The sequence below is a fragment of the Hipposideros armiger genome, unplaced genomic scaffold (genome assembly GCF_001890085.2).
Source record: "Hipposideros armiger isolate ML-2016 unplaced genomic scaffold, ASM189008v1 scaffold_1225, whole genome shotgun sequence".
Lineage (NCBI taxonomy): Eukaryota > Metazoa > Chordata > Mammalia > Chiroptera > Hipposideridae > Hipposideros > Hipposideros armiger.
In genome coordinates this window covers 210,345-219,904 of record NW_017732575.1, presented here as the reverse complement: position 1 = coordinate 219,904, position 9,560 = coordinate 210,345, and the positions used below count along the sequence as shown (strand labels likewise).

The window sequence follows — 9,560 nt, the reverse complement described above, 5'->3', positions numbered from 1 at the left end:
GCCCGCCCCCCTGACACCCTGCCCTCCTCCCATCCCGCTCAGCCTGCTGGAGACAGAGCAAGAGAGAGGAGGCAGGCGGGCAGCCGTGGCCAGAGTCTGGGCACAGCCGGGCCCTGCGAGAGCGGGTGTGGATTCTTGCTCCAGGTGAGGGGGCGGCCTCGGAAGAGGAGAGCAGGGTCTTCCAGGGAAGAGGGGTCTCCGGGTCCCCGGGATGGCCATTAGAGGAGTGGGGGGCGAGGTGGCCCTTCTTGCGGGGCGCCGGTGGGGCCGGGGCCCTGGCAGGGCCTGGCTGTCTGGGACGGAAATGCCCGCTCTCTTGCTAACCGAAACCACATGTGTCTCCAGGCAGCGGGACAGAGACGCCGCCAAGCCTGGGACTCGGGGCTGGGGGGGAGGAGAGATGTAGGCTGGCCCCGCGGTGTGTCCCGGGGTGTACGTGCATGTGTGTGGGTGAGGGGATGCCCTTCAGGGACGGTCGGGGTCTTTGTATCTGCACAAGTGAGAGCGTGTCCAAGAGAGTGAGCGAAAGCCTGAGTCCTGTGTGGGTTTGCGCATGTTGCACGGATGAGTGTGTGTGTCAACACGTATGTGTATCTGCAGGTCAGTGAAGTGTCCTGCTCATAGGGCTACACTGGCCTCTCGCTCTTGGCCTCCTATGACCCAAGTCCTGGGCAGACTTCCATCTGACACCCAGGGCTTGGGCGTCTGCTGGCTGCCTCTTGGGAGGGTCGTCTGGGGTGAAGAGACACCCCAGCTGAATTGGTGGCAGCCCCTCGATGCTGGGACTCCCCGGTGGCCGCCATCCTCCTTCGTTCCGTTTTCTCCAGCCCAGTTCAGTCTTCTCACAGCTGCCAAGCTTCTACCCATTTCCCAGAGAGCAAGGCTGAGGTAGAGTAAGGGGCTGATTCTCTCTCATCTGTTTTCATCTTTTTCAGAATGCTTGCCTCCAGGAGCATGGCATATTCATGGTAGCCCTAGAAGGTGAGGAAAATAAGGGAGGGGGACAACTTGCCCATGGCATCGGGGAGACAGTATGGGGGCTGTCCAGACACGGAGGGGTCAGGGGATTACTAGGCCATGGGCTCGGCCTTGGGGGAAAGGCTGGAGGCTGCACTCTGATCCTGTGGCAAATGGGGGCGCATCAGGAGCCCCAGAGGGACCTGAGTCCTGGGTCCTCTTTCCCTAAGGAGTAAGGCTGGCTAGGATCTGGGCTCTGGGTTCTAGCTGTGGCCCTGCCACTGCCTTGCTGTGGATGTTGGACAGGTTTCCTCCTGTCTCCAAGCCTCAGTTTCCCCATTCTCACAATGGCAAGGTGGGGCCAAGGTAGCATTTCCCGAAGTGCAGTGCACGCTGCTCCGGCCTCTCACGAGATGGTGCCACGTGGACTGCCAGTTCCCCTTTAACAAGGATCGTGTGTTATTTTCACCTACGTTAGGGAAAACTATATAAAAGCACATCAAACCGGCGAGGGGATTTAAATAAAAGTGTACACTATCCAAATGAATGCGGCTGGGGACTGCTAGGAGATCCCTAGGGTCCTGTCCATTTGGGGACCAGGCTGTCCTTATGCTTCTACCACTTTCAATACTCATAGGAGTGTTGGTTTTGGCCGTTTAGGACCCTAATGTGATCTGCTGTATAGATTATCCTTTGGTCCCCACAAATTAGCAGCCCTGTAATTCTGTGATTAGAATGAAAAGCTCAGTTGTCACTTTTGAGAGAGAGAGAGAGAGAGAGAGAGAGAGAGAGAGAGAGAGAGAGACAGGAAAGGGACTGGGGATGGGACTAGGCAGAACTGGGAAAAAGATCAACCCATCCCAGATCAGGGCTGGGTGCCCGAGGTCAAAGGCAAGGCTTTGGGGAAAGAGATTTTCCCCTGACCGACATTTTCAAGTGCTTTGTCCGGTGTTGGCCTTGCTTTGTATTGCCAGGGTGGACTGGTAGGCGAGGGGCCACCCTGGCTTCAGCCTTTCCTGCCATTCAGCCCCGGCTCCCTGGCCACTTGACTGTATTTTATGTGCCAACATGGGACCGGCCTGGGAGGGGTGCACTGGGAGGATGCAGGGGGTGTGGGGGAGGCCCTCGTCAGAGCCTCCAGGTCACTTCTCTAGCCTGGGCTGGTTGGAGCTGGTATCATTGAGGACAGGCCCAGGGACGTCTCCCCCTTCCTGAGTGTCTCTCTGTTGCTGTTACTGTTATTCACGACAGTGCTTGTTTATCTGTGGCTCTTCATTGGTGATTTGTCTCATCCCCAGCTCTCTAGAAAAGCACCAACCTGCCCTCCTGCAGGAGGTACAGCTTCCTAGATGGTCCTTTCCTGTCTCATCCTGCAGCAGGCAGAGGGCACCAGACTTTGGCTCAAGGATGTGGATGGCATCCTGGGGTGAGAATGAAGTCATGGCTCCTTCTTGGGGAGACAGCAGGTGCAGAGGAAGGAGCCCAGGGAAAGCTCCTTGCCCTCTTGGGGCCTCAGTGTCCCCAGCAGCCGCAGGAGACATTCTCTTCAGTGAGACTGAAGTACTTCTGTAGCTCAATCCTAAGAAGAAACAACATCTATCTGCTTCTAAGCGGTTCTTGTTTCTCTAGAAGGGTGCCTTCCTGGGGTGGTGGTGGTGGTGAGTTTTAGGTCGGGCTTCCTGGATCAGGAATGGAGTCATCCACACTCCTTGGGCCCAGGTTCAAAGCTTTTTCAAATCCTGGGGAAGCAGCTGTCCAGGGTCAGGGGCACATTCCCTGCTGGCAGAACTATCACATTCTAACTGGCCTTGTGGGTCCTGCATCTACACCCAAGGCCAAGGGCAAATCGAGACTGGCTTTCTGATGCGCTGAGCAGCTTTGTGAACATGGCTATAGTGAGATTTGCCTGCCCAGGGCGTGGGAGGTGGCCTTGCTTAGGGGGAAGGATGTGGCCTTCAAGAGGAACCTCTTCCTAATGAAACATTCTCATTTAGAAAATGAAACTGTTCATATGACCGTGGTCCCCTTAAATATGTCACGCTTGGTGGGCAAAGCCACAGGTTCAGATGGAGGCGGAAGATTCTAGCTAAACTTAGCTTACCCACCCACAGTGATGCCCTGGGGCTTCTCGCTCTTAAATTTCACCCTGATTTCTTTTTCCTGGGTTTGGTAAAGGCAGAGTATGGAGTGGTGACAGAGCAGTTTACTTATAGAGTCACATTTAGGTCTAGTGGTGACAATGTGGACTTCAAGCAAAAGGAAGCTGAAGTTTGTTGGATTAGGGAAAAGAAAGAGAGAGAGAGAGAGAGAGAGAGAGAGAGAGAGAGAGAGAGGGAGGAAGAAAGAGAAAGAAAGAAAGAAAGAAAGAAAGAAAGAAAGAAAGAAAGAAAGAAAGAAAGAAAGAAAGAGAAGAAAGAAAAGAAAAGAAACCAGGTGGCCCTGTGCTCTGCCCCTGCTACAGCTCTGGGACCTTGCCGGGTCACTGCATCTCTCTCAGCTCTACTTTCCTGATTTGTAAAATGGGTTGTCATGAAGATTCAGGAGATGATGGCACACAAGCCCTGGCAAATACTGCATCTGGCACTTGATAAATAGTAGGTCAAAGGTATCGGGCCTGTCAATAACTCTGCTGACTTAAGGGGAGAGTGTCTTCGTTGCTTTACCTCAGGGAGAACAGACACGGCCTGATGTGCCCTGGGGTGAGGGAACAGGACCAGGGTCGCTGTGGGGAATAAATGAGCCAGCCTTAAGCTCTTGGCACATCGTAGGTGCTCAGTGAATGCTACCTAGCTGGATGGGAACCTGGAGGCCTCAGGCCTAGCCCTGGGCTGACTCCAGAAGCCCTTGTCCCTCAAATTCCTCTCCTCAAATAGTCCTACTAGTCCCGGATGAGGGCCACAGTCTTTGTAGGCAGTAAGGCCAGGGACTGGAGGCTCAAGGAGCCCCAGGAGGGCTTCTCTTCCAAGGACTGGTTTCAGATCTTGCCCCAAACACCTCCTGGGGGAATGCTGTGCCCCTGTCCCTAGGCAGTGCATGGGCAGTGGTCATGCTATACATTCTCATTGCCAGCAGGAATAGCCAATGGTTTCCTACTGGAGGAAACCAGGAAACTGAGGCTCAGAGAGGAGAAAGGGCCTGTGTGGGGGTCAACATGGCAAGGAGGCAGGGCCTGGAGGGTGGAGGCAAGAAGGTGGGAAAGTGTGGGAAGAGGGGAAGGGGAGGCCCTGCACCTCCCCTGCCAGGGCCTCCCTCCCAGCTCCACTCACTGGAAGCAGGAACTGGTGAAAGGGGAACTGGAAAGGAGAGAAAGAAAGCAAACAGAGTCAGAGAAAAGCCTGGAGCTCGAAGTACTGGGATTGTTTGGTCTGGCTGAGCCACCTCCTGGGCCACTCCCGACAGCTCTGCAGACAGACTCCAACAACCCCCACCACATGTATGCGTGCATGCACACACATGCTCACATATGTGCACAGATGCACAGCTACCCACAGGCACAGGACACACACAGTCACACAGTTAGACATGCACATATACACACACACACACACACGACACACATGTGTACATACAGACACCTATGCAGACATGCACACACACACACATGCACACACACACACACATGCACACACACACACATGCACACACACACACACACACACACGGCACGGAAGGTCCAAGCTGGAGGGCAGGTGCTAGGATGGGTATTTCTGTGGATCCTTCTAGCTCAACCTCCATGCTTCCCTCCCCCCAACAACTTAAACCTACACAGCCCCTCACTGCAATCACCATAACACTTACCGTGCATTGAGCTCTAAGCTCTTTACTTATATGAACTTGTTTAATCCTCACAGCAGCCCTAGGAGGCAGGCACTGTAATTAGCCCTGATTTGCAGATGGAAAAACAGGCTGGGAGAGGCAAAGAAATTCTCTCAAGGTCATGCAGTTTGCTCAGTGGCCACTCCAAAGCAGGCCCCAGAGCACAGAGCCCATTGGCTGATCACTGCCCCACACTGTCTCCAAGGGCCCTGGACTCTGGCTCTGTGCCAGGCGCTGGGACCAGCACCCTCACCCTCACAATCCCTGCCATGGGAAGCAGCATGATGTTGCCCTTGTCTCCGGCCCAGGGGAGGGACGTGACCTGCCCATGGTCAGAGCGTGGAGGAGCGGGGCTGGATGTCTTAGTGCTTGCCGAGCCAAGGTTTCAGCGGCGAGGGGAGGCCGGGGTTGGGGCTGGACAAACCACTGCCTCTGCAGAGTTAGGCCCTCCAGCTTCTTCTCTTGGCTTCTTCTGCCATGGCTTCCTTTCCTCACCTCTTCCGACCCCTGAGACTGTACCTCAATCCCCTAGACCTTGTGTGTCCAGTGTCTCATACATTCACACTTGTTTATCCAGCCAGCCATTGCCTCAACAAGTGTGTCCTAAGCGTCCTTAATAATAGCTTTAGATAACTGTTGACAAAACATCTTCCCCTTTCATTATTTTATTTCAGTCTGTATGTGTGCATGTCGGGGAGTAGTGATTATTATTTTCTTTTATCTTGGCTCCACCGCTCACTGAGAGTCTTTTCTAGTGAGGACTTTCTAACTGAAATACATACCAGAGTCCTCCATGGAGCGCAAAACTGCTTGCTGAATGAATGAATGAATGGTAAGCAAAACTGATGCGGTGCCAGCCCTTGTGGAACCAGAATAACAAGCAACGCTTCCCTGAGCCTGTCCACATGCCTGGCACCAGGCCGGTACTTCTCCCATATCACCTTATTTAATCCTCACAACAATGCCTAGGAGATGGTGCTATTACTGGCCCCATTTTACAGATGGAGAAATTGAGGCTTAGAGAGGTGAAGTCACCCCTCATGGTCCTTGTCTCCCCCGATCTCGTATTAGATATTCAAGCCCCTGTCTTCTGCCCTTCTGCCCACGCTAAGCTCCTGGAAGGCAGGAGCCTCATCTACTTGTCCTCCCCACAGTGTCCTGTACGATGCCGGCCCCCAGTGGCACCTGTGTTTGCTACATTCAGTTGTTTTGAATGAAAATTTGGGAAAGGAAAGGAGGGCATGGTGAGGAAGGGAGGTTTAGTGGAGAACAGCAAGCAAGGGGCAGACGCCGGGTCACACCGCCAGGTCAGTGCTGGGAGCCGTCTTCAAAGACCATTTCATCCATCGCCTCCCCCAACCACATTCTATTTTTGGATTCCCTCCAGAGGAGCCTGCCAAGGAGCTTCTCAGACTCTGCTTGTTTGCCACCAGTGACAGGGAGCTCAGCACCTATTGAAACATGAGATAATCCAATGAAATCACTTAGCCCAGTACCAAATGGTCCCTTGATACCGTGTCTTTACAGCGTGCTTTCTCTGTGCCAAGTACATTAAATCCTCACAAAAGCCAGGAGAGGTAGGTACTATTATTATCCTAGTTTCACAAGCGAGGAAACTGAAGCACAGAGAGTTATATAACTCTCAAGGTCTCACAGCTGGGAAGTGGCAAAATACAGACTCCAACTCAAGGCCTGGGACGTGGCACTGGAGATGCCTTCCTGACCTCTAGGTCAGCACTGTCCATCAAAATAACTGCAAGCACATATGTAACTTTAAATTTTCTAGCAGCCACACTAAAAAAGAAACAGGTGAAAAAAGGAACCTGTGACATTTATTTTAATAATCCATTTATTTAAATCCAACCGTCATTTTAACATGTAATAAATCAAAAGAAAGTTATTAATGAGACATCTTACATATGTCTTTGGGTACTAAGTCTTTGAAATCTGGGGTGCATTCTTTATTTGCAACATATCTCAACTTGAACTTGCCCCATTTCAAGTGCTCAGTAGCACATGTGGCTCGTGGCCACCATATTGGACAGCCCAATTCTAGACTAGACTACCTTTAAGGTGCTTACTGTGGTATGTCCTAGTGCATAAGGAGAGTGGAATAACTGTTAGCTACTATTATGATTACTTTTATTACTGGTGGTCCAGGGAGAAGCTGGGCTGAGGCCCCAAGCCCTTGTCATCAACACTGATATTTCTAGTCTTAATCTGAGTCTGCCAAGCCAGCAGGTTGCTGTTTCCCAGGCTGAGCCAAGCTGTGAGCCTCTGACCTATAGGCCGAGAAGAGCCAGCCTAACTCTCTCTAGAAGGAAAGGCAGAGACCAGGTTGAAGCCTCTCTAGCTCCCAGCTGAGCACCACATGAAGTGAGGCCTCCTGTGGCCCATCTGCCCTGGAGTGTGTGGGGCGGCCAGGCACACATCTGGAAGGGAGAGACCGAAGGCCCCTCCTTCTGTGGTCCCTGGAAGTAGCACCTCCTGCATGCGTTAGGCAGATTAGGCCTTTAAACAGAGCCAACAAACAAAAATATCCCCATCACCCTTCTAACACAAAATTGTTTTCCCATGAAACTCCATGAGTTAAATGAAGCAGGAACGAGGGGTCTGCACTGCCCCCTATCTCTCTGTGGTTCCTGGACAGCTTTCGAGAGCTTTCGATGTGAGACACCGGTTCCCAAACCTGTCTGCATACTGGCATCACCTGGGAAATTTCAAAACATACTGGTGTCCCCAGAGGTTGTGATTGAATGGCCTGCAGCGTGGCCCAGGGTTTTGAAATGTACAAAAGATCCTCGAGTGATCTAATAGGCAGGCAAGTTTGGGAACTGCTATGCTCACCCTTAGGCGCACAAGCTCATTGAGCCCTCATAGTAGCTATGATGCAGGTGTGGTGAAGGCCCCCACTTTCCAGATGGAAGAGTGGGGGCTCACAGAGGTGAAATAACTGGCCCAAGTTCAGCCAGCCAGGAAGCAGGGATTCAATAGCCAAGGACTTACCCAGCAGTGTGCTGGTAAATGTTTAACAACTGGTTCTCTGGGAGGAGGGAAGGGGAGAGAAAGCCCTGCTCCATAGCATTTGCCCATCTCCATGGTGTAATGACTCCCACCATGGCCGATTTCAAGCTATCAGAGTGATGTCACTGAGTGCAGAGCTAGGAAGTGATTCACACAATTGGCTGCTGGATCAGTGTGGGGCTTCAGCACATGGCTGGGCCATTCTGCCTGGTGAACAGAGGTTCCTAGTGAGTGGGAGGTAGATACGGTTAGTAGTTTTCTGTATGTTTAGTCATAGAACTCTTTCTCAAGTGAAAACTTTGAGAACCCCAATATACCCAACAGATAAAAAGCAATATGTTATCGGTAGAGGTTTATTTTATAAGCTTAAATCATAAGATCTTGCTCTTGTCCAAACTAGGCCAGGCCATTTTGACCCCTCAGGGTAGGGTGAGAGGGATCATGGGAAGCAGCCTCTTCTCAGAGGCTGTGCTGTGCCCCAGGCTCACCTCTAAAACCTCACCACCCATGTGGCCTTGGGCAAGTCCCTGCCCTCTGGGCTTCCATTTTCTTATATGTCCAGGAAGAGACCAGATGGCACACAGCCCCCAGGGTGTGATTTCGCAGGCCAGCCTTGGCCCTGCCATCCCCCCTGCCCGACCCCAGAAGCCTTGGCTCTGTATTTATAGCCATGACTTCAGACTCTCCAGTTCTGCTGAAGCTGGTTCCCTGGCCCACATATTTATAAACCTAGCAGAGCAGAAATAGATGTGACGTGTAGGGGATTTGGCTGATTTTGTGAGCAGGCTGGATTCAGGGTATCCATTTGGAAAGGACTCGAGTACCTCTACATGCTGGGTGTCGGGACTCACGGGCAATCAGAACTGGAAGGGCACTTAGAGACCCCAAGACCAGGCCTATAATTGTGTGGTTGGTGGTCACCAAGGTCCAGGAGTGGAAGCATATGGCCAAGGTCACTGAGGGTGTGGCAGAGCCAGGGCCAGAATGAAAGGTGCTTTGGGCTGTGCACAATGGCCTCTCCTCAGACCCTCAGAGAATGCCCCAGTAACTCTCCCAAGTCCCAGGCACCCATCAGGTCCTGGCTTGGTTGTTTTTCTGCTCTGGGACCACGAGCAGAGATTATCGTCCCTGAGCCTCTGTTTCCCCATCTGTTAAATGGGGATAGTAGTAGGTGCCTACCTCATGAGGTTATTTTGGGGAATAAACAAGATCATACTTGAGACAGCGTACCAGTACAGTACCCAGCACATAGTCTGTGTTTAATAAACTTCGCTCTTGTTCTGCTTATATCCTCAATCACTCCTTAACAAACATAACACTTATATTGACAAAGCTGCATTTTTTGAGCACTTATGCACATTAACTTATTTAATCCTCACAACAACTATAGGATAGCATTATTATGATCCTCAAACTCATTGTATAGTATGTGTTTTACACTGAAGAGACACTCTATCAATTTAATGAACTTGGGAAAAAGGCTTTCAAAGAAATAAAGCTAATATGTGAAATCATATTTTTACATATTGGATCATAAAAAATATTCAGTCTTAAAAGGCAGGCATGTTCATACTGCAACATGAAGGTTCTAAAATGGTGAGCAATTGAATAATCAGAATATTAGCCTAAGAAATATATCTCCCAGAGCTTGTGCTCCTGAGTTGGTCACCTAATGTTGATTTTATGTCTTTATAATTGCATATGAGAAGTTAACATAATAGTGAACTGAAAATACATATGCCATCCAAAACACAGGATGGCGT

The 9,560-nt window shown here is 51.2% G+C and overlaps 1 protein-coding gene across 3 annotated transcripts in view; it reads left to right on the top strand.

Moving 5' to 3' along the window:
• Positions 1–67: 67 nt before the first annotated feature.
• Positions 68–9,560, top strand: part of SYNPO (synaptopodin) — a 51,387-nt gene continuing 41,894 nt past the window's right edge. The window contains exons 1-3 of one of the 3 annotated variants that reach the window (XM_019633011.1): positions 89–144; positions 936–981; positions 2,256–2,383. The gene's annotated coding sequence lies outside the window, so the exon portion shown is untranslated. Of the gene's footprint in view, positions 145–935; positions 982–2,255; positions 2,384–9,560 lie in introns of all 3 variants that reach the window. The other 2 variants (XM_019633009.1, XM_019633012.1) reach the window with 2 other exon arrangements.